The sequence below is a fragment of the Lissotriton vulgaris genome, chromosome 1_1, assembly GCF_964263255.1.
Source record: "Lissotriton vulgaris chromosome 1_1, aLisVul1.2, whole genome shotgun sequence".
In the NCBI taxonomy this organism is placed as follows: Eukaryota; Metazoa; Chordata; class Amphibia; order Caudata; family Salamandridae; genus Lissotriton; species Lissotriton vulgaris.
The window spans coordinates 1,784,320,647-1,784,346,579 of NC_141685.1; positions in this window are offsets into that span (position 1 = coordinate 1,784,320,647).

Sequence of the window (25,933 nt, forward strand, 5' to 3'; positions counted from 1 at the left end):
GGCCCCACCAAAGAGACCGAATGTCTCTTTGGTGTGCTGCAATGCCAGGATTACTGCGGAGTTGGATAGTGAGTTCAGGGCGTGTTGAGTGCAATTAGACTAGTGAGTGGTGAGGGTATTAAAATAGTCAGTAGTGTAGCTGAGGTAATAATTTTTATTCAATGATCACTAAAGACAGAAATATTAAAATATGTGAGGAAACAGTCCACTTTAATTGAGTGGTGGGTTCCTATAAGTTAGTCAATCAACATGTTTCTTGCCATCGAAACAGTGTTAATTTACCCGGCAATTCATCAGGACTGTGTGCGATAAACCCTGGCGGTATGGGAACCCTAAGGCCCACCCTTACCTAGGGGCGTGAGAGTAAAAATTAAATAAAAAGTGAAAAAGTGCAAAAAAATTAGGAATGATTAAACTATTCCTAATTACTCCTGGTTTAGGAGGCTTCTACTTATCGGTTTCTGCACCTGGATGGTAGAAGGACAGAGACACACAAGTAGGACAGAACAAACACTTAGTAATGATCCTGGTTGTTACTGGTTGTTACTGTGAATATCGTGCTCCAAAGGTGATAGTCATTCTAGCTGTGGTTGAATAACACCACTTTTAGCCCCGGGTTTGGATGAACTAGGAGAAGTGCGGTGTACTATTCGTGGTAAGAACTAGGAGTGACTATGGGTTAAAAAGGTGAAAATCTTCATAGAAGATCGTCAACTGAGCGATCAATGTAAATGTCATAATGAGATCGCAAACAAATTAAAATGTCTCACTTTAAAGGTGTAGGAAATGAACACCATGGGTCTCAGGAGGGGGGTGGAAGCGTATTCGGCACACCCTGTAAAATCGCAAAGCGTAGGGGAAAAAGAAAATGGCATAAATGCAGTGTAATGCCATTGATAAAATCGAGCGCGATCTGTACTTAGCTTAGTAATGATAGGTGGTATCCACTTACGCCCTTGACGCTTAGCACCCACAGTATGCCTACGTCGCCCTCGAACCGGACCCCGACGATAATGAAGCGGGCTCGGTTTACTGTTTAAAAGCAAAACAGCGAGGCGGTGATTGCTTCCGGGTGGGCGTGGTTGCGCCTCAGTGCACGTCGTCAGACGCGTGTTGCCAATAGGAACGCTCAGGAATCAATGACGTTTGGTCACATGGGGTGTGGTTGCTAAGCGACTTGGGGTAAACAGTAATCGCGCTAGACACGGAAGTGCTTCTACAGACTCAAGCGGGAGAAATGGGATCTCGCTTGTAAGTGCCTTCGCTTATGGTTAGCTGATCTCAGATGGTGAATTGATACCTCCCAGCAGGGAGATCGTGGTATCCCTGTTGTGATAAGGGAAGCAGCCATAAAGTTATGGTAGCAAAGGGATATTACTATAAGACCCAAATTGCGTCCAGTATAAAGTGAGGGGCTTACATTATAGAGAGCCTATAGATAGATTGTTAATATTGATTAAGAAATTGTTTGACTCTATAATAGTTCACTTCATCACAGTATTCCAGGGAATATCATCGTTTAGACCTATAAGGTGGGTACCAAGCCTGTATACCCACCTTTGTTCTTTTTCAAAAAGGCGGTTAGGGATATTCATTCCGCCAATCACATGCTCGATGACAGTCCATCGCATGTCGTTGGGAGTGTGGTTCTGTTCCAAGAAATGACGGCTCAGTTTTGTGGTCAGTTTCTTACACCTGATGTTAGAGCGGTATTTGCTTTATAACCCAGATTTCCATCCTGGCCTAACAAACCAAGATTCCATTGATGGTATAAAAATAGATCACTGCACCTTGGTGACTCATTCAAAGCCCTTCTTTCTAGGGAAGCATTCAAAGAAAAACTAGGTCTGGGTCAGAGAAAGAGATGACTATTGGTTATCTCAGGTGATTCATTGGGTTAAATGACAAAATATGCAGGATAAGGAAAATAGAATTAAATCACATCTGGAAGCCTTATTTCACAATTGACAACAACTTAAAGGCATTACATGGTTATAGTGCAATACCTTAGAGCTTAAACCATGTTTAACACATAACTATAAACTGAAAAAGATTTGGGGATTAAGATACAAGAGGACACCTGGTCTGCAATCAGGAAGAGAGCATCTAAATCTTTCATATGCATGCAACTTAAGGAAAATGCCTATAAACTCTTGACCAGGTGGTACCTTCCCTCCCCATGGCTAAAGGCAATATTTGAAGGTTCACTTGATAAACTTTTTTAAAGATTTCTCTTTTTGCTCATATTTAGCAATGTGAATTGTGCATTTTCACACACAAATTTACACCTGCAGACTTATATAGTGTAATTGCCTTTGAAACAAATTGGCAATGATGTGTAAAAGTGTGTTCAATAATGTGTTTTAGTTATGCTACATTTCTGTGTAAAACAACATCTTGGACAAGATGGATTCCCTCTTTGTCACTCATAATTCAATAAACTTTATTCGGAAACATGTAAATCATGTCCATAAAAGTACATACATACAAAAAAACATGCTAAAAATGTTCAAGACAATCGCAATCACTAAGAAAGAAAATACAGTAGAGTACATGTAATAAATTGAATAAGACACTTAAAAAGATTTAGAATAAGTAAAATGTAGTATAAAAAACATTAAAAAATCATGCTTTTCCTATAACTAATGGCCCTGAGTAAATAGCTAGCTGTATAAAAACAGATGTCAGGATGATGCATGTTAAAAAGTAATTTCATTGCCGCTTTAACAGTTCTGGCTCCGAATTTAATAAATAAAGGTTTTAAAAAGAGTTTACGACATTCGCTATACAAATTACAAGTAAGTAGAAAGTGCTCTGTGCTTTGTTCTGAAATATTGTCACACCGACATGGACCTGTGGGGCGTGTTTTAATCTCAGGGAATGCAACCAATAAATGGGCCGTACCCATCCTCAACCTGGTAAGAACAAACCTATGTTGCCCTTTAGTTACCTGAGTGAGGTATGGATGTAGGCCCACAAATTCATTCAAATGGTTATAACGTACACAGGTAGAAAGCTTCAGATCATCCGTGGCCCGTCTTTCTGCACAATGATTTAAGAAAATTGATTTCAGACTCTTTTTAGAGAGATCCGAAGCAGAACAATGATCTGATGCAACGTCAAACCCAAACACATTAGAAAAGGATTCAATAATGTATTTAATCCAAGGGATTCTGAGAAAATAGTCAAGACGAAGGCAATCCTCAATGATGGTCCTATTAAATGCAACTTCGTCTTTAATCCAAACAGAACGCCACAACATCAAAGGTCTCAATAATAATAAATCATTTAGATGACATAGTCCTAATTCGTTATGAACCAGACTATTAGCAGTAGAAGTCGGGAGACACAATAATTTTTTCAGAAATGTATTCTCTTCTACCTGCAAAGATTCTGCCCTGGATACTCCCCATACCCCTGCTCCGTAGAGGGCAGCAGATAGACACCTGGCTTCGAAAATCTTAAGCATAGCTTTAGGTCTTCTATTACCTAATTTACTTGCAAAGGCAAATATTCCATTTGCACTCCTGGCCATTTTATCACGCACCACCTTATGCTCGGTGTCCCAGCGGCCGTTTTTAGAAAAGTTGACCCCTAGGTAGCAAAAGTTTTCCACGCACTGCACCTCTTGACCATCGATGAGATACCTATAGGGCTTTTTAGTTTTGACTTTACTAGCTCCACACTCCATCACATAAGTCTTGCTCTTATTAATGATCAGCTTTCTCTTTTCGATAAAGGTCACAAATTTATCTATCAGAAGCTGTAGGCCCCGAGGGGTCCTGGAGAGCAACACAGCGTCGTCCGCATAGAGTAACACGGGGATGGAACTTGTGTTTACTCTAGGGGCGTCCGCTGGTACCTCCTTTAGGATCGAATCAATTTCATTAATAAACAGAGTGAAAAGCAAAGGGGCCAAAACACACCCTTGTCTAATACCTCTCCTGACCCTAAATTTATCTGTGCATTCGCCCGAGGGCCCATAACGGACGCACGAGCTAAGCCTCTCGTATAGACGGGCCAAAAAGTATATAATTTCCCTAGGTGCTCCCATTTCTAGCAATATAGTCCATAATATGGCGTGGTCCACCAGGTCAAAAGCGCTGCTCAGGTCAGCGAAACATAGGTAGAGCGTACCATTTTTAGCTCGGGTGTATTTCCCTATCAGGAGCTCCAGGTTTAAGCATTGTTCAATGCAGCCTCTACCTTTCCTGAACCCATATTGACAGTCTGTCATTATCTGATTAGACTCAGCCCACTCTTCTAATCGGACGAGGAGTACACGGCTCATAATTTTGACAGACGAATCCAGCAATGAAATTGGCCGGTAGTTTTTAACATTTCCTCGATCCCCTTTCTTATGAATCGGGACTATAATGGATTCGGACCAGGTGCACGGGAAAGTATAGCGAACGGCAGCATTAAAAACTTTGACCAATACTGGTCCCCAAGTCTCAGGTGCAAATTTGTACATGTCGACTGGGACACCATCGGGTCCCTGGGCCTTACCGCCCTTGCTAGCCCTAATGCAACTTAGGACCTCCTGCAAGGTGATGTCTAAATCAAGTACTGGCCAAGAGCAACTTGTCGGCAACGTTACCGTGTTAGAGTTAAAAATGCCGGAGAAGTGCTGTACCCACGACTCCTTACCCACGTTTGAGGTTAACACGGGAAGTTTATCGTCTTTTAAAAAGGGGCTATTTACTACTGCCCAAAAAAGGGTACAGTTATTCGATGCAGCCGCCAGATCCAGCCGCTCCCAAGCTTCCTCACGTAATTCATTTTTCCTTTGCTTAAGAGCCAGGTTATAATCGGATCTAAGCTTGGCTACGACTGTTTTGTCTCTAGGTTTGTTGGATAGTTCGTTTTTCAGTAACTTCAATGCCACAGTGCAGGCGTTGTTAAACCATCCCCTTGCTTTATTATTAAAATTTCCAGTCAGCCTAGAAAACTTACCACTAATAAAAACATTGATTTTCGTAAAATGAAAAATACAGGCCTCCAGGTTTGGTTTCTCATCGATAATTGATGTAATATCGGTTAAGCAGTGTGAGATAATGCAGTTAGAAGTTACTTCTGCTCTATCTCCAACCCACCTTATCCTGAATCCATTCGGCCTATATACCTCAATGTTTGTAATAGGGCTGCTATCTGGAATTGTACAAGCTTTCCAAAACCTAGTTTCGATAACAAGACAGTTATGGTCACTAACCAAGTAATCAACAACCTTGACATCAGAACTAAAATGGGCTAATTCGGAAGACATGCAAATAAAATCAATTACAGTGTTAGCCCCTCTCCCCACAAAAGTTGGCAAACTATCACCCTTCCCATCCTGTTCAATCTCTAGGATTTCCATATCATAATCTAGTAGGAAGGAGTTCAGAGTATCTCCATAAGTATTATGTTGGAAATGCGTAGCTGGCTCTCCAACACGATTCAGAATGCCACACAACTTGTGGTTAGAGAGAGGACAAACAGAAATATTAAAATCTCCCACATATATGAACTCAAAAACTATATTGGAAACTTTCATCAATTGTTTGATTGCGGTGTCTAATTCTAAAATAACCTTATATCTACTGGCATCAAAAACATTATTATACATATTGATCAACAAAATGTTTTTGTGTGCCTCATCAACTAGCCACAACAGTTGAGAGTTATTACCCACAGTGATGTGCTCCTTCACCCTTGTTCGCATTTTCACTGAGGTCAGGATTAACAAACCACCTTTAGCCCTACCTGAGCTAGTAGCCGTTGCTGGTAACTCGTAAGCTACAAAGCCATCAAGGCCCTTAAAATTTAGGCACCAGGTCTCTTGAAAGCATATGATATCAAATGTTCTAATAAATTCTAACCACCCCAATACTTCTAATTTAGGGGCTAGTCCTGCAATATTCCAGCTGGCAATAAGGCGGGATGTTGTTGGCCCCGCTAAGGTATTGCAGGGTAAACCCACATGCTTAGGCTGTATACTAACAGTAGTAGCAGTTGTATTTGGGGACTGATGCAAATCAAATCCAACATCCCCTTCAGCAGGCTCATGTCTGACCTCTTGTCAATCGCAATTATTAAGACCAGACAGAGCATCATACCTATTATGTAGTAGCGTGCTTGGTACTAGGGGGAGTGCCCAGCGATTACGCATATTCAAGTGATTATCCCACCCTAATGCTGGTGTTTTTGGTAGAGTTACATTTTGTTGTTCCCCGTAGAAGAACTTTAATGTTAGGGGTACCACCGTACCTCTTCTACGCTGGGGTGGGAGAATATGTGTTAGGACATTAGGAAGTACGTCAGGGTGGGCAAACGTTACCACCACACAGTCCCCTTTAAATCTTTTGGGGCGATTCCCTATCCAGGGAACACGTTTGGCTGATTTGATATCATGCGCCAGTTGCTGTATCCCACCAGGCGCTAACCTCATGTTACCAGAGAGCCAGTGAAGGGCCTTACTACACAATGAGCTAGATGACTCGGTGACACCGTCATCCGGCATAGGTACATTCGCTAACACCAGTACGACAGGTGAGGCTTCCTCGATAAACTGCAGGGGGTCTGTTCCATGGACTTGTGCTTGGGGTGCATTTCCTATCAATGGGCACTCTACTGTAGTTGCAGTATTATGATTAACTATCGGGGCAGGCATATGCACTACATTAGTCGTCACACCAGATGGCCCTTCCCCAACTTGATTAGCCCTTGCAGTAGTATCTATTGTTGATAATAGAGTATTAAGACTACCTATTTCCTCAGTTAACTTTGTTTGCACGCCCCCAAGTCGTTTTACTTCTGCCTGTAATTTATCTATTTTGGAGATCAGAGGTTTTACAATTTCGAAAAGTTTACCCTCAACAACCTCAAGCAGTTTAGTAAACATATCATCATCTCCTCTATTTCTTGTAATCCCTTCCCCTACAGCTTTTTGTGGAGCTCTAGAGGGGCCAGGGGATAATATTCTTTTTCTTTTTACTCTTGGCCTTTGTCCGCCCTGTTTCCGTTGGTTCTTCACACAGGCGCGCACCGGCCGTGGTGTATGCTCAGTTAATGGTAGGTCATCCTCCACAGGACCAGATACAGTTTCTGGGTCTGAGTCGGTAACATTGTCAGAGTCTACCTCCAGAGTAACGGGAGATGCTAGCATAATCAGTGGCTGGCTGTCAGTCTCAATCCTAGATGATATATTTGGCGAGACCCTATTTTCCACCAGCACGAAGGGGCTATCCTCTGCTGACTGAGGCAAAGTAGGGCTTAACCTACGCAAGTCTGGTGACTGGCTTAACCCAAGTGATTCCCTCCTTTGTTCGTTTATTTTCTTCACCGTTTGCACAACATAATTATCCATGGTGTTAGTGGGCAGAGCAACAGGTTTCTTTTTTGTCGCCATATCGATGTCACACAGTTCGCAAACAATACAGCAGCAAGGTCTTACTTGTAGGCGCGTCTCTGGTGGTCCAGGGGGTTGGGCCCTGCCCCTGCCTCCTCGTGCCGATGAGGGCCGTAGAGGGCCCGCCCTTTGCCCGGGCTTCGCCCCGGGCGTCCCGCTCGCGTCCCGCGACGCGGGTCTCCTCCTGCCTTTATGGTGGTGTTCCGCGCTCAGCTGGCGCGTTCTGCGTCAGTTTCACGCGCCGCCGCGAGGCCTGCCGGGAGTTGTAGTCCTCCCGGAGCGGCGGCGCGGTTACCAATGCCCGGTTCTTGACTCTGGGCGGTGGCGGCTTGGATGTAGGGTCTGGCGAGTCCTTTTCAATGCCTCAAATGACTCTCGGCGGTGGCGGCAGGTAAGCGTGTCTCCCCCACTTGTCACTCATTTGTGATTCCCTCCCTGCACGCATTCTCTCCCCACAGGCTTCATAGCACACAATCAAGCTGAGTACATATTAGTTTATTTTTATTCCTGTATTGTTTTGCTCATGATGAACTCTCCATGGTCCAGATGTAAAATTGATACTTGTAACCACATCTTCTGTCTTAACACTTAAACTATTCACTGGAAGAAAGTCTCTGGTGACATTACATACAGGGTGTTTGAGTAGAATATTCGTCTTGATGGTATTGACTCGCCCAAAAAATAGTAAGTGGTAGCTTATTACAGGATTTCAGTTTGGAAACAACTGTGGATAACAGAGGCTCATAGTACAGTTTATTAATATTTTAAACCTCAGAGCACAGTTAATTAATGCCAAGATATACAGCTGTTTTTATTACCCCTGAAGAAGGTGAATCTAGCTTAAAACTCAAGAGGACTTGAGTCTTCGATAGATTAGGGTTGTACCCAGAGAACTTGCCAAACCTGGCTGCTTCATTGACAATCTGTCTGATCGCTACTAATGGGTTAGACGAAAAACTGACACATTGTCCATGTAGGCAGTCAATTTGAGTTGTTGACCACCAAACACCAGGGGTTGGATACAAACGTTCCTGAGGAGCAACTGCGGATAGGACTCTATATACAAAGCAAACAAGAGGGGAGAAAGTGGTCACCTCTGTCGGGTGCCTCGACATATCTGAAATCGATTAGAGTAGCCACCGCCAAGGGCCACCCCAGCCCATGGGATCCTATACATTGCCTGGGCCAATTATTCCTATGTCGATAGGGAAATTCTATTCTACTTCAGATCCATAACAGAAATCACACTACTGTTCCAATCTCCAATACTGCTATTGGGGAACCCAGAAGAAATGGCCTATGGGAAAATTGATCTCACATTTTTTGCGGGCTCCAAGATTAGCCCTATCTCAGGTATGGAAACAACCAACAGCTGCTCTGGCTTACTCATTGGTGGGGAATGGTATGTTTTTGGTATGAAATGGAAAATACATCAGCCACTGTCCATGGCAGGGTGTACAAGTGATGACACAAGATTTCAATAATCCTAATACATAACACATTTACTAATTTAAGACATGAAAAGCTGAATGTGCACCTTGCACACGTTAATTGCAGAAACACATGAAACTAAGACAAGTGTAGTAAAAGCACCACAAAGCATGCTTTGAAATGAAAGATGAAGAAACAGATATACAAAATAAAGCTAACACTTATAAATACATTGCATTAATGAGATTCCTTATGAACATTTAGCTTTTTGACATTTACTGATGAGATAATGTGCTATTTCTAAAATGGCCTAGTGTTTCAATTGCTTTCCATTAGAATTGATTGTGTAGAAAAACCAGTACAAAATTATGAAAATACTAGATATGGACTTACGATTTAAAGTGATAATACTAGAGATTCTAATATAAATATAAACAGTTAAATACAATGTTTATCACATAAACTTAGAAAATGATCTACTCATGTGAAAGTTGGGAGCAATTGTGTTAATAGGTTATTTTTAACATTTGTTATTTTCATGTTCATGCTGTCTGGATGTCAACATGTACCATGCGGCTACATACATGTGGACACATTATAATACACCATCTCCCCTTCACATTGTAGGGGAACCGTCAACATCCCCTTCAGATTAGTCCCAGCCACTCTTCACTGATGACGAGGAGGACAACACCAGAATCAACACCCAAACCATCCAAAACATCATGGACATCATCCGCAACTCACCTCCAGGATCAGGGCAGCTCAGCTACATCGAGGAGACCCCACCCACTACCCAAAGCACCCATCAGGAGGCACCCACAGCCCCAGCACTCCCCCAAGACCCCCAGGAACAAACCAAGGCCTTTCAACGCTTTGTGCTTGAGGGCCAGATGGAGACTGCTGAGCAGGTGCGGTGGGGTTCGGCCTCTTGGCTGCCAAAATAGATGCCATCCATGGGTGTCTAGGTCCCATAAGGGACCAGCTCCAGTCCCTAATGGACACCCATGGCCCACTCCATGCACTCCAAGGAGCCCTAACTGACAACACCATCCACATCTCCGCCCCCTGGTGTGTCACAGTGCAGCAGACGTATCCACTCCCGCACCTGATGTGTCACTGCCACACAGTGCTTCTGACAATCCACCTCTGGCCCCTGATGTGTCAGTGGCACACAGTGCCGCAGCTGGTCCTGCAACACCCACAGGTGAGGCAGAGCACACATACGGGACAAGGACCTAGATGGGATTGTTGTCAGAAAGAGGCAGTAGCATTCATTGCCGCCACCTGGCCTGTTTCTGCTTGGTGTCGCACATGGCCTCATGACCTCCCACTGACCCCTGATACACTCCATGCACTCACCTTGAACTGCCACATGGACTGCCATATCCTGTTCGATGACCAGTGACACTGCGACCAGACTGCGGACTGGTCCCTTCCTCTTCAGCAGCACCTGTCATCCCCGGATGGACTCTTGCTGGCCCTCCACAGGCCCATATCATGTGGTGTGCTTGGCATGGCCCTGTACGCTCCAGCTGCAACACTTTACTGGATGTGCAATAATCATCCAGTAATGCACTGCTGTGTCCTGTCTTTCCCTATTCCTGCTTGAATGTGTGGATGGAAGTTAGGACGGTGATTTCCCTTACGTCAATGATGCTCTTCTAGTGTGATGCCTGTCCCCGTGTGCTACATTGCCTATTCTGTCCCAGGTGCCGTGGACACTACAACTGGGACACACGCATTAGTCACTTCCTTGTCCCGACATGTACTGAACCACACACAGAGCTCCCGAGTCATTGTTGAAAGCCCTGCACTGGTCCGGCCATACGCTCCGAGGGGGGGCCCACATAGCTATCTGCCGCAGGCGTACTCGCTGGTGGTGTGAAGGTCATTGGTCTAGTTGTCAGCATATCACGGCCACTCTCTGAGGGCAGGTCTGCACACACACCACACCCATCTGGCACAGGCATCACAGGCCATGTGACCCTGCTAATATAAGGGCCGACAACATCACATTTGCCTCTGCCAGTTGTTACTGGATGATGGACGCTCCACAGTGCTCAATCATAAAGGGCCAATGATTTGCTGTGCACAGGGTTGGTGGCACCTGAAGGCCTTGTGGCTGACACAGGCCTACCACCACGTGGCGCAAACTGGCGAAGCACAGGTTTAGTAGCACACAAAGGCCTTGCGGATTACACAGGCCTACCACCATGTGGGGCTGACTGGCGTAGCACAGGGTTAGTGGCACCTGAAGGACTTGCGGCCGACACAGTCCTACCACCACATGGCGCTGACTGGTGATGCACAGGGTTGGTGGCACACATAATTGCTAAGCGGGTGTGCAGCCTGCGATGATGATGTGTGCACTGATGTGGTCTCCGCCATGGATGACTCAGCACTCAGCTTCATATGTGGGACTTGCTGGGACGCTGAGCAGACCAACATGATGGGGACCATGCCATGGTGGCGTGACAGGGGACTGGAGCTTGCACAGGCATGCAGTGTGCCTACTGATGGACACACCAGTGGCAGCAGGTGAGCAGTGGGGCCTGTGTGTGCAGGGGCAGCGGTTTCTCTCTCTCTCCCTTCTCTCTCCCTTCTCTCTCTCACTCTCTCACCCTTCTCTCTCTCACTCTCTCTCACTTTTCTCTCTCTCTCACTCTCTCTCCCTTTACTCTCTCTCTCTCTCCCTTATCTCTCTCTATCTACCTTCATTTCCTTCCCTCGCTTTCTCTCTCTGGCTCACTTTCCTTATCTGTTTTTCTGTGTCTCCCTTCTTTGATGTGCGCATGACACACGTTCTGATTTTGTGCTTTCCCTTTCAGGCTGTGATGTCGAGATTGTCCCTGGCGGACCCGACAGCAGTCTTGCGCATTGCTATTTTGTGTTGTTCTTCAATAACATTTTCGGTTGTTCCTTCACTTCACTGCTGTCTGACTGTTTCTAGTACTTCTGACTACACATTTGTGTATTTATTTTGCCTCTGTGCGTCATCGTGCGGTTGTTGTGGCTCTTGTGGCAATGCACAGCATTTGTATGTCCGAGGGGGGGAAGAGTCATAGGGGGCCTGGGGTGGTCGCCGGGGTGTTGTGGCCCATGGCATCTGTGGGTCTTCAGGTGTGGTTCTTGGCTGAGCTCTCTTTCATGCTGCAGGTAGTCGTTCTGCTTAACACCAGCAGTAGGCAGGTGTTAATTCCCTGCGGCTACCGCAGCTTATTGCATGTTTTTGTTTCACTTCGCAGTTCTGGCAGTTTGTTGTGAAAGTGGTGTTGTGTTTTTTTGTGTGTTTTTGCAAGGGGACCGCCTACTCTGCACCTCATTATGGTAAGTTTGGTGGTGTCCACCATGGAGATAAATTTTGGTGCATTTATCGCGGGAATACAGGCAATGTCTGCAGTTTGCACCAGCTTGTGAATGGAGTGTTAAATCTATCAGTGGCGGCTGGTGTTAAAGGGCGAAAGAGGCGTTGCCCTGCCATCACAGGGGAGGAGGGGAGGGCCGAAAAACCTACCCTAGTCAAAAAGCTAATGGTTGCTTACTTTTGACCATTAGAGATGCTTGTCGTTTTTACTCCCTCTCCCCAAGTGATTGCAGGACAATGTGCTCTTTTATGAAGAATTTGGATTTTTTTTCGTTCAGCAGGAGTACCTCACTACACATGTGCCGAGCGAGCGTGATGAATCTCGCCCTAAAGGCATAAACCTGGGATGTGACATCAATGTGGAAGGCGTGGTGAGTTTTAGCAGCGATGCACAGGCTTGCTTTTGGCGTGAATTGCTCTGGCACAGGGCGGGGTCTGAAGAGCCCCATTCTTTTAATTGAAAAGGGCGGGGCAGACTCAGAGGGACCAGGCAGAAGTGGGTGGCTCCATGTAAAACCGACATCGCCTCCTCCAATGGTCCTGTGGTTTGTATTGGCTGATGACAAAGCCTGTGGGGTGGAGTCCTGAGTCCAGCAGCTTTCGATTCCGAGGTCAGGGAGTGCTGCAGTGCACGTGGCGTGTTCTGTGCTGTGGCAGAGCTACACCTCGTTGCAGGAAAAACAGGACTCGGCCAGGATCGGAATGGAGGCGGAGCGGGACCTCACTTGGTGAGGTATTCACTCCCAACCCCCCACCCCCGCGAGTCTGACTCATGCCGACCGGCCCAAGCTGAAGTCTAAAATTCGCTAAAAATTAACACTATCAGCCTGATTCATCATTGGGAATGTTTGTGAATCTGAAATAGCGATTCATAAGGAATCGCTATTCCAGACTCGCAAAACGGGATTCATGTAGGAATAGCAATTTTTTTTGCGATTCCTACAAATTCCTTATTTGCGATTTTCGAATCGCAAATGAGATTGCGATTTCAAGGGTGCAGGGGTGTCCAAAGGACACCCTGTAACACCCCTGAAATGTCAAATTACACAGATGTTACACACACACATGTCCAAAAGACATGTGTGTGTGTAATATGCAACTTAGAAAAATGCTTTTAAAAGCATTTTTCTAAGTTTTCGCTATTTACCACGAGGTCTGACCTCGCGGTAAATAGCGGCCCAAAATTGCGAAATCACAATTTTTAAATGTTTAAAGAATAGCATTTAAGAAATCTCTAATAGAGATTCCTTAAATGCTATTCCTCGCAAATATGCGAGTTCTGAAATAGCGAATTTTCCATTTGGGATGATGAATCCCAAATGCAAATATTGCACTCGCAAAGGGCCAGATTCTCAGAATCTGGCCCTTTGCGAGCGCAATTACCTTTCATGAATCAGGCTGTATGTAACCCCATGCACAAGCTCACGGCCTATTGTATAAATTACAACTGCACTGTGTATGTTTTGCCTCTTTTCGGTTCAATGTATATAATATCTGCAGCCCTTTGGCATATTAGCTCACACTCTATTTCTGACTCCATGGGCTCATTAAACCTGTACAGCGCTCCGAAGCTGGCTGGGGAGGAACAGGAACTTGCATTTGAGATGTTTAAATACATTTTAAAAATATAGAGCAGCAGTATCGTCGTTTGGCCAGTTATTTTCTTAAATACAACAGAGCAGGGAAGTCTCCAGAGCACGAAACTTGAACCTTTGACAACATTCATGTCTGCGCCTGCCAGTTGACCCCAGGTCACCACCATGGCTGAGAGCGTCTTATGTTGACGAGCACTAGGCTGCTGTTGTGACAAGTAGTCTCCCAACAACCAACCAGGCGTATGATGCTGTTGTTCTGTGTGATGTCCAGTGTGTTGCTGTTGTGTTATGTGTTACTATTGTGTTCTCTGTGATTTCCTGTGTATAACGGTTGTGCTCTGTGTAAGGTCCTGTGTGTTACTGTTGTTTCCTGTGTGATGTCCTGTGTGTTACTGTTGTGTTCTGTGTGATATCCTGTGTGTTACTGATTCTGGGGCAGATTTACAAGCCTCTTGCGCCACTTTTGCGTCACTTTTAACATGGGAAAAGTGTCGCAAAAGTGTCGCAAGGGGATTGTAAATCTGCCCCTTTGACTTTCACGCATCACTACTTTCAGATCCCACCAGCCGCCACTGAAATCTATCTCCACATTTGTTGCGTTAGGATATGGATAAATCAGAGTTGAATCCTTGTGTATATACCCCTCAGTCTGCAATTTTCTTTTTTATGCATGCATCCATTTCTGTCCGCTTACAAGGCACACTTTATGGGTGACTTATTAATATATATAAAACAGGCTTTCCTACATGGCTAAAACACATTTCTCTGCCATGCGTCAAATCAATTCGTTTAAACAGCAGCTCAGCCATAGCACGTTGGTGCCCATACATTTTTGTCTTACAAGTTCATGGTGTAGATACACACTTAAGCTCAGACCAATGGCCTTAGCAGAGAACTGAAAACACCATTTGGGTGAAACCAATTTGAGCAGTACCATTTTAAGGGCAGACTGCTCTGACTGTAAAATGGATTGGCTTTTCCTTCGTGATGCATTGATAGATATTAAAGTTCTGCTTACTCATAACTGGCCGTATACTTACATTTTTACAACACGTCATTATTCGAATTATGTCGTATTGTACCATGACTCACTCTTCGCCACCTTTGTTGAGCTAGGCCTCGTCCACCTTTACCGTGAGCACCACGAGACTTAGAAGGCCAATTTAAATTACAGACCAACCACCTTATCCTTACAAAGTGAAAAACGCAAGTATAGTCACCGTTAACAGTTGTGTCTACAATTAATTGCCTGGGCCAGTAAATAGACAGACACCTAGGAGAGGCCTCAATTCTGACAATCAAAATTACTCATGCGCTTTACTCAGGTGCTTCCTTTTTGATTATCTACCGTCTGGAGAGCACTCATTGTCCTTCCAGTTACGTTCATACATGCATGGTCCCAGGTGGATTGCTTGGGCACAATCCATAGGTTAGCGCAGTATCCGTGCTGGGCAGGAAAGCTGTCCAGGCAAAATGAAAGGTGAGCGTGGAAGGCCACGGAGGAAGAATGGGATCGAAGGCACGCTTGGGCAGAAACCGTTCTGATAAAAAGCACCTGGCCAGGCGACATTTCTATGAGCATCCTGAAAAGCCACTGCACGGTAGACTAAAGCAGAAGAACGCTATCTATACCCTATGGTAGAAGACCAGGTATTTATTTCACTCTGTTTTATCTCGGAAGTAATTTTGTCCATTTCACACCGATCATTTTTTTTATGAGAGCGTTTGATGTCTTTCTCGTTCCCTCTGTTAATTATCATGCGCATTGAGCACCTTGGCTTTGTATTCGTGCCACGTGTTCCGCGTGACGCCTGCCACTCCTGATTTCTCGTCTCGCAATCTTCCAGATGGCTTTCATCTTCCTGCGAACACCCATGCTCCCTTATTTCGTTCTTCTGGGTATAACCGAGGTCATTTGTTGCCTGAGATTGAATAATGGCTGGGAATGCACTGCATCTTAATGGCTTAGTCGGTGATATCTCACCTCCATACGCCCTACCACTGAATTAATGTTCCTCTTAATTACAGAATGCCATCATCATACTGTCCAATTTATTTTTTCAGCTCGTCTGACATTGAAATCGGTTGTGCTAGATTCTGGGCGCTTTTAGTGTGAACTCCATGGTTGATTCCAAGACTTACAGAAAGAGCAGGCGCATCGTGTGGTCTGCCAGAGGCAGCTAATGCCGCCTCCCCGCAGGCTCGCGCAGAGCAGGTAAAAGGTCTCCGGCGTTGGGCATTCCAGCACGCGGGGAGACAGGGGATCTGTTAATGACTCCATCTCTGCAGACTAACAAGTGGGATCAATGTCAGCGCCACTTGATTAATTAGATGCACACCGCACATGGTCCAGGGAATAGTCAACCTTCTCCCTCACAATCCGCGCAGATTAGTCACCGTCATTCGAAGACTGCATGTGATGGGTCAGCAAAAGGATGCACAGCGTGGAGCTGCGCAGGGAAGGGACCATTTCTATAATGACGCACCAGTGGCCAAAGTATTAAGGTCATATGCTTTTGGCGGGAATGGTACTTCATCGCTCACTTCACAAGCGTGCAGGTAGTGATGTCGTGGAGGGTTATAACGCGAGCAATGTGTCATTCATTGCAAAATACAATTTGAAGGCGCGCTTACGGGCTGATGTAAATTGCAAGTGGTGAGTGATGCATTTGGAGGGGGCGAGGGGAAGAATAGTTCATACTTAGGGGCAGATTCACAAGGCCCTTAATAAGCCCCTTAATTTAAACGATGAAACTAGTAACCCGTGTGCCCTTTGCACACTCGTCTGTGTCCTAACACGTGGTTCGCTAGTTAGTGCAGTATTTGGCCCACGACTAGTGTAAACTTACTTACTGGTGCTTCCCTTCGTTTTTTTTTTATTTCCTTTTTTCTGAGCAAGAAAAAGAAACAGGTCGTTCAAGAGAAAAAATACAGTAATGTGCAAACCGCAAGTATACAACATATAAAACAATTCGCAAAGCATAATCCTTAAATTCATTTAACACCACATTCCGGAAATTCATATTACAGATAATAGCGGCATCTCAAGACTTTTTATCAAATCACATCATGCAGCAAGTACCCTGAAAATTAAAAAAACTGTTATGATAAATATGCATTGCTTTTATCTATAAAACACCTTTGGCCTTTTACACCACTAGCAGTAGCTTACCATACTCATATTGAGAAAGAAACAGAAGAGTATCCTGCCCATGTAGCCTTAAATCTATGGAGTGTCCCTACTCTCTTTGCATATGCCTCCTCAAACCAATAGGTCCGATTCAACTTGGAAAAACAGTGCCCCATTGTTGGGACCTTAGAAGATCTCCAAATCTACCGTATCAGGGACCTGGCTACCCCTACTGCAGAGGAGATAAAATATTGTTGATATTTTGGTAGCTGTAGTCCTGTCTGGTAGAGGCCAAATATAGCCACCTGCCTTGAAGGAAGAATACACCTTGCCATGCAAGCACTGATAAACTTGAAAACCTCCTCCCAGAAGTGTTGAAAAGTAGGGTATGTGAAATATATATGGCTCCAGCCCCCAAGCCCCCGCCCCCTCCATCTTACACCTAAAACATTTGATTTGGAGTGGCTGAGAACTTTTTATGCCGTTTCTGAGGAGGATAATATGACAACCAATATTTTAACCATCCTCTTAAAATTAGCTGCTCTCACGGATTTATGAGAAATTTCACACAGTATTTTCCATTCTATAATGCTAAAGCTGCAGCCGTTTCCTGCGTAATTTTTGGGAGCGTATCCTCAATAGGCTTGTTGTTCGCGCGTTGGCTCAGCAGCCGGTATCAGTTTCCTATGCCACATCATTTCATATCACTATTCTCTTTCGCTATCATTTTTCCTATATCATTGATAATTGTGTAATTATTTTTAAGGAAAATTATTATTTGAGTAAAACCTAACCATCGAGATTGATTTTGGTTACTGGTGCTTCCCTTGGTTAGCAGGGATTTTTTTGTGTGAATGACTGTCAGCTGTATAACTAGATTAACCAAATCATAGCTGGATCATTTCATGTTGGAAATCAAGACAGCATGATCACACTTGAGGCATGAAAATGTATATGCGTGTCATCTTTGACCGTCAGCAAATATGTGATTACGGAATCATAATTTGGCCTCAAAGGTGAGATTTGGGTTCTTTGTTTGAGGGTGCATGAGAACCAATTCAAAAGGGGCAGGTAGAATAGGCTAGTAGCAGAAAGTCGTGTGCCTTTACTCCCACCATGAATTGCTTTTCAGGCTTATCTACAATATCCATGGCTAGCTTGCATAGGCCATGCGCACTAGCCCTGACTTTGCCAATGCTGGAGTATGGAACGAGTGTCAGTAGTGCAGCACTGCCACAAAGAAGGCTGCCATCTTATCCTTTCATGCATTAGCAGGGCCTTCCTCATACCTGATGCTGTGCGGAGAGGACATGGAGGTCCCAAGGGGCATATTATCAAAGACAGGTGTTAAAATTATCGCTGCTTTTGCTGCAGAAAACTGCTGCTAAAGCGGCGATAATCGGCTTGATAATATGCCCATGAGAATTCCAATAGAAGCCCATGTTCTGGTGTCAACATGTTTTTCTATTGGAATTCTCAAGGGCATATTATCAAGCTCATTATTGCCACTTTAGCTGCAGTTTCTGCCACTAAAGCAGCGTCATTTTATCGCCGTGCATGATAATATGCCCCTTAGTTCCCTAGGGGAGCAGAAGTTTACATTCGCCACTCAACGCTGTCACTTACAATACATAGTTACAAGTATTATTAGGGGTACAGGAACATGGATGGCAGTAAACCAGCACCCAGGAGCCTCTGCTAACTCACATTAAATAAAAAAGGAGGTTTAGTTGTTGCAATGCTTGACAACAGAAACTACTGTCGTGAATAACTACTGAACCCTCCTCACCCAGGCCTTCCTAACATCTTCCACTTCATGTGGGCGCAGAGGAGTGAGAAAGCAATTATGTTTCAGAAATCATGGACCCTCAAACATATTCCTCTGGCCCTCGTCTTTACCCCGTTACTCTTAATCGCAGCACCCCTCCTTACCCCATTCGCCGTGCTGTACTATTTTCCCATATGTCAAGTTCTGAGAAGTGGCTACTGCTGTGTGCAGTACTAGGAGTGACAAATACAAGCAACAGTAGAAATGTCTATTCCAAAGTATATTTTATAGAGCTCTCGGTGTCCCAATGTAACCCATGTTCCCTGCGTGCCCTGATCACTCTTCTAGACATGGTCCATGCTGCACATTGTTCCAGCACCACTACTGGAAATAGCGACTAAAACAAACTTTTCAGGATTCAGGCCATGGCTAGCTTGTGTGGAAAGTTTACAGAATGATTTCGAGCATCATTGAACATTGCAATGGAATCTAGGGTAGCTAAAATGAATGCTTGACGTGGGAACACCTAAACTGATCTCTTTGAAAATCCGATTCAGAGTGAGGAGGTGTCATATGCGGAAATATATCAAGATTTATTAAGTACACATGAAATGAAATGAAAAGGAGACTTGTATAGCGCGATTGCTGCCCTGGGGTGTCCAAGCGCTGCAAGACCGAGGTGCCGCTCGTCGATGAGGTCAGCTCTAGGGACTAGTCAGAGACTTTAAAGAGGAAAGTCTTTAGTCTCTTACGAAAGGAAGACAGATTGGGATTAGCCCTAAACTGAAGGGGTAGCGTGATCCACAGCTTAGCCGCGTTACAAGAAAACATCCTACCGCCAGCTCTAGTCCTCTTAATTCTGGGGACTACAGCCAAAAAGGCCTGGCTAGAGCGGAGATGTTTACTGGGAAGGTACGGTGTGATTAACTCACGGCTGATCTCCGGGCCCTTTTGCCAAAAGGCTTGATAAGATATACACATGGCCTTAAAGGAGATTCTTTCCCGCACCGGGAGCCAATGTAGGCTCCTCAACCCGGGTTTTGCTGACGTTCTGCGTGGTAGCTGGAGCAACGTGCGAGCCGCGCAGTTCTCAATGATCTGTAATTTCCACAGAGTATAGACGGGAGCACCCAGGTACAGAACATTACTGAAGTCCAGTCGAGACTGGATCAGAGCTTACACTGCTAACTGCTTAGCTTCCATAGGTAAAAGAGGAAGGACTTTTTCCAGCATCCTGAGAAGTCCGAAGCAGGTTGCAGATAGCTTGGTAGCCTGGGTATTAAGAGTCAAGGCTTTGTCCAACCACACCCCCAGACTTTTGATGTTGTCCTTGGGAATGGGAGGTGTGCCCAGGCTTAAGGGCCATAGAGAGTCAATGTTAGTTGCGGCAGGGGGACCGAGGAGCATCAGCTCGGTTTTATCCCCATTAGGCTTGAGACAGGATGTTGTCATCCAGCTTTTTACCTCCTCCAGGCATTTCATTAACCCAGTTTGTGCCGATTGACCGTCCTCCTGTGCAAGGGAGACCACTAGCTGAGTGTCGTCCGCATATGAGGTCCCTATCTCTAGATAATGTGGACGTACTGGAAAAATAATTTTGTCAGTACTTCAAATATTAAGCTGTGTTTGACAAGGCCCCATAAAGCAAGGTGCTGCTTTCTAAGACTTAGAAACTGATCTTGTAGAATAATACAATGCATGGTGAAGGGAGGGTAATATTTGCAACGGAGGAAGTGCTACAGGGAATATGTAGGAAAGTAGGATCTGCTACTATGGTTACCTCCACATTTTGCCAGGTGCTATGCTGTTTCTGACTAGTCTGACTGGGATCCTGCTAATTAGGAACCCAGTCTCCCTTCTTCGTTCCCTAAACTGTTATGGTAAGCACTTAGGTTCATCCCAGATTGGATCCTGGGGTACTCTTATCAGTCCCTAGTATATGGTTCTAAGGTACCCAGGGCATAGGTCCCCACATGCTGAAGCATGTATTATGCCACCTATGGGAGACCATTCAAATTATCTCTATAGGCCTACCATTGCAGCCTGTGTAAGCTGGTGCTAGCACCACTTACAAAAGATATAGGTTTCCCTAAATCTAAGGTCACTACACTTAAAACCTATAAGCCGCCGCTATCGCAGGACTTTTCAATCCTGAAAGCAGGGTGCTTGGTTCTAAGCGTGCCCATGCATGAGCAGGACACCCCTACACCCTTCAGACTCCAATCTTCCGGGTTGTACGTGAGACGCCATGTAACATATAGAGTGGCACTGCGTCATTATGCGATGACCATGTGGAAACTGGCTGTAATGAACACTCTGGTGTTTGATATCAAATATGTTGGAATCATACCCCCACACCAGAAATGGTATGGGAGTATGATTCCAAGCACTGGAAAGGCCCTCTGTTAGGCCCTCAGTGCTCCCGATACCAGTCTTCTGTACCTGGACAGCAAAGCATTGCTACTGCCAACCAGAAACATGATTCTGTCCTCCTGCTGCTGAGCCAAGCTCAAGCATGGGAAGGCAGAACAATAGGCATCCTGTCAAAGGGAGGTGTGACCACCTCGCAGACAGGGTTTCGTGTACTGGGGCAGGATGGGAGCGCTTGCAAGCGCCACATACTATGGGTGTAGGGCACATTTGATGCCCTCCATGCATAGTCAAGCTCAAACCAGTTTAGGGAGCCATTGGCTCCCGCTCTGGCACAAAACTAGACAAAGAAGAGGGGAGTTTCCTCCCCCTTGTCCAGCCCATCCTTAGGGGGGGACCCCTGTGTCATCCCAACCCTTTCCTACCCATTCGTAGTGGGACATGATAAAATTCAGACACCACTTCAACTTCAACCATCTGGGCACTCTGTACTTCACGGGACTTCACTCTTGGCATGAAGGCTGCAATCAGAAAGACTCCTGCTGCTCCTGATACCTTCATCCTGCTCATCTTCTAAGCCTGTGCTACATACAGGAACCCATCCAGGGCCTGTGGACATCCAAGACAACTGAAGAAATCTCTCTTGAAGTGATGGAGTCACTTCCCTGCATCTGCAGGCACCTCAATGAAGCTGATCGGCCTGCTGATCCTGGGCTCCTACGGACTCCAAGAGGCACAGCAACACAGGTGGTGATTCTTCACATCCCTCTAGGTGAGCTGTGTCCTCTCACCAAGTATGAGACCAGTATCCATCGTCGGAGCCTCAGGAACCAAACCCCTGTGCAACATGTTGACTTGCAGTTGCAAAGGCTTGTTGGCTTCCTTTCACCACGATCTTTGGGCTCCAAGTAGCCCCAACCTCAAGCATTTCCAGTAACCAGAATCTTTGACCACACTGCATGGCTTGCACCGTGGGCCTACTTCTATGGTAGCTGCTCGCGATCCTCTTGCGACTCCAGTTCCCCCTGGCCTGTGGGTCCTATTGAGGGTCATATCTGAATTCTTTTGACTCCCATGATTGCTTGGGGCATGCCCTGATTCCTCTGCTTGTGGTGAGTCTCATGGACCGTGCTGGTCCAGACATTGCAACTTTTTCTAATCCACCGTTGTTTGCAGTTGCCAAGGCTTGTTGGAGCTCCTGCTGGACACCGACCCCTCAGCTCTCAACATCCAACGTGGGCCAGCTTGTGTATGGCTCCTGGTCTTCCACAGCATTGCCTGGTCCAAACAGCTGCAGTTTCAAGGTCACCGTCAGCTCTCCTGAAACACCAGACATCAGTGGGAATTCGTGTTCCATGCCTCCTAGTCACTCATGAGTGGCATCGACTCTGTCCCCCCTGCTTGCAGGCTCTTCACATCTTAAATCCACCTTTGGGTTCCACTGGACACTATCAACTTCTCCAGTTCGCGGCATCTTCCTGAAGTCCAAAATTGAGTTTGACGACGGTTTCCAACACCACTTCACACCTATGCACCCGGCTTCCCTGGTGCAGGTATCTTGGTTCCTGTGGTATCCACGGGTTGGGTGGCTCTCCTCTGGTCTTTCATGGGGTTTCTTCAGGGTCCACTGAGAAGGGTCCTCTTTCTTTAAAATTGGAACAGCGACTTACACAATGATTTGCACAGAGAACACTGTTGTGTTCCTACACTGCACACTGCTCCTAGATACTCAACTTGGGTGGTTCCTTGGGTCCCCAGCACTTCTACATCCTCTGACTATTGTCTTGACTCGAGGCGTGGTTCGCATACCACTATTTTAGTATATGATTGCTCTTCCCCGGCGGACCACTGTGTATTCTGTGCTACTTACCTGTTTCTATTGCAAAGTATTGTCTATATATCTGTATGTGTTAATGAGTGTCTTATAATAAATACACATTATTATAAATACATTGTGTGGTTATTTTACACTTAATCTATACCTATAAGATTGTGTTCTGGTAAAACAAGCAGCTTTACACTCCTTCTGGAATAAGCCTGAAGGCAGCTCTCCACAGCTGGGAAACAACCTTTATGGCGCAGTCATTACATCGCACTACACTTACAGCGCAGTCATTACATCGCAATATCCTTTACAATGCATGTCACTACAACGCAGGCATTACAACGCATACCATTACAAGGCATGACACTACATCGCAGGCATTACAACGCATACCATTACAACGCATAGTACCCCTACACTGTCTAACACTTACCCTACTGTAGCACCCCTTGGAGTTAGAATAGTAATTTTAACCCCTACACTATCTAACACTTACCCTACTGTTGCACCCCCTGGAGTTAGAATAGTAATTTTTACCCCTTCACTATCCAACACTTACCCTACTGTTGCACCCCCTGGAGTTAGAACTGTAATTTTTACCCCTATACTATCCAATACTTACCTTATATTCAATGTAATGGTATGCGTTGTAAAGGTAGTATGCAATGTAATGGAATGCGTTGTAAAGGCCATTTTCTAATATGCGATGTAGTGTCATGCGATGTAATGGAATACGTTGTAGCGGATGTTGCGATGTATAAACTGCGTTGTAAGTGCATGCGTTGTAAATTTATGCATTGTAACGTCATACATTCCCACAGCTACCTCTTGGAGAGCTTTCTAAGGTTGTCTAAGACCACTAAAATCATTTTAAGGGTTGTCTGGAACAGTGCAAGGTGTCCACTTAGGTAGGTGTACATCATATACTGAGCAGCCTCTCACAGAATAATTATCAAAAAGAGGTAGCTAAACCACCAGGAAGAAGGATGTGAAACCTGTTATATCTTTAGTTCACACTGCCCTCGAAATTCATTTATCTTCCACGATGCAGGTACATCTTTAAAATGCTATCTGTGTATAACTGGCCTGAAATTAGGTGGGTAGTTTTAGTTATTTTCAGAGGTAACGGCAGAAGGTAAGGAATTGCAGAAACGATTTCATGTGCGCACCTGATTTTACAAGTGTTTTGATGATAGATTTAATTTTCATGTGCTAAGGTTGAAACGGCCAAATGCTTAAAAAATTTGAAAACAAAATGCCTTACTTGTTTCATGTTTGTATAGACTTATTTACAGCTGGTTTGTGCACTTGGATCACAATTGTTTGTGCTGCTTTGTGCTAATAAGTGCACCTTGTGGTTGCTGGGAATCTGTCCTCACTGCGGGAGGGAAGACTGATGGGCTCTGGTGCAGCGGTGGCGCAAGGGACTTGTAAATAGGGCCCTGAGTGCTCAGGCGGGTGTTCCATAATTTGGAAGAGGCAATGGGAGACCCATTAGTTTTTCAGGGGATAATGTCACACACTGACTCCTTGCCAATTGGGTATTGGGACTTTGCTGTCTACCCCCCAGGAGTGCAGATCTGCTCTCACTTATTATGGGGTGACACGAGGCCTCTTTTCATGGTCAGGGGCCCACATTAGTACACATGTTCTAGTGGTGGGGAGTCATCACTCAGTGTGTACAATTACCTTTTAATGTCCAGTGCATGCTCTTGTTAGCGATGTTTGGGCATAGACCCTTCAATTATAAAGTATAATGAGAGATGTGCTCTTCCCCCAGCGCAGAGCAATGTCATCTAAATCAATAACGTCTCTTAACCTTGTGACCCATCCTGAGATGGATGAAAAAGGTATTTAGTCCCTCTTTGTTCCTGAAATGTTGTAAAAGGCATTCTACACCCAGTCGCTACTTTTCTGTTTTTGGATTTACTATCTAAACAGTAGTTGTGTGTCATAATATCGTGTATGTATAGATCCACATCTAAATACCGTAAATATATATAACATTAAGATAGTGTGGAGATAATTATTATAATATACCATCACATTCTGCATAGTCTTCATCTTCATTCGACATTACGGGCAATTAAGTTTACCTCTAGGCAGAGCATCCAAGCCTCTATTAACATTTTTTAAACGAGCTGCCCTAGTAACGACACCACGAATGTTCTAGTATATGTGTATGGTGCAGCATTGAAAATATATTATAATTATTATATGCACCCTGGTTAATGCAGAATAGCTACTGCTTATATAATCCAGCTTCCATTTTGAAGCACGGACTTAGAAAAGCTGGTATAATGGACATCGCTCTGGAGAGGCCCAGATCTTACATTGCAGACTGAAGTCAAGCTGTGTCTGCACCTTCATTCTCATCCCAGACTTGAAAAACCAGTTGTGATGTATCTCAGGATTCCATGTTGCCTCCCATTATTGAACATATTTTTGTTTCTCCCATAAGGACTTCTATATCAGGCAGGAGGATATATTACATATAATCAGACAATACACAATCACTTTTCAAGACCTCTGAAAGGTGCAAGACCAATAGCAAAGTATTGGACTAAGGACTAGTTTATTCATTAACCCTGATTTGCTGGAGGATGTCCACTCAACTACTAAAGTTGAATTGATCCAAACCTGAGATTCTCGTTGTTAACATGACCTATAATAGATGGACTTCCTTTGGTTGACCACTGTTTATGGCCACCGTCCATTCCCTTGTAAAATGTATCCAAAACGTGGGCATCCACCTACACAGCCAACTTTCATTTGAAACTCAGATTGTGAATGTTTCGAACAGAAGAGCAACTTTCATATAAAGCTACATAAAAGTGGTTCCTATCTTTCACCACATCAACTTATTCCCATTCTCAGTGCCCTTGTGTTATCCAGGATTTATGGGAATGCAATATACTGAGGTACACCTGCTAAGTTCCCTTACCTGCTGCAGCGGGTCCAAAATACCGGAGCAAGACTCATTACAGGTCATCCAAGATTCAGTCATATCAGCCTCATTATCTGGAGTTTGTATTAGCTGGTCATGGTCATTAGGGT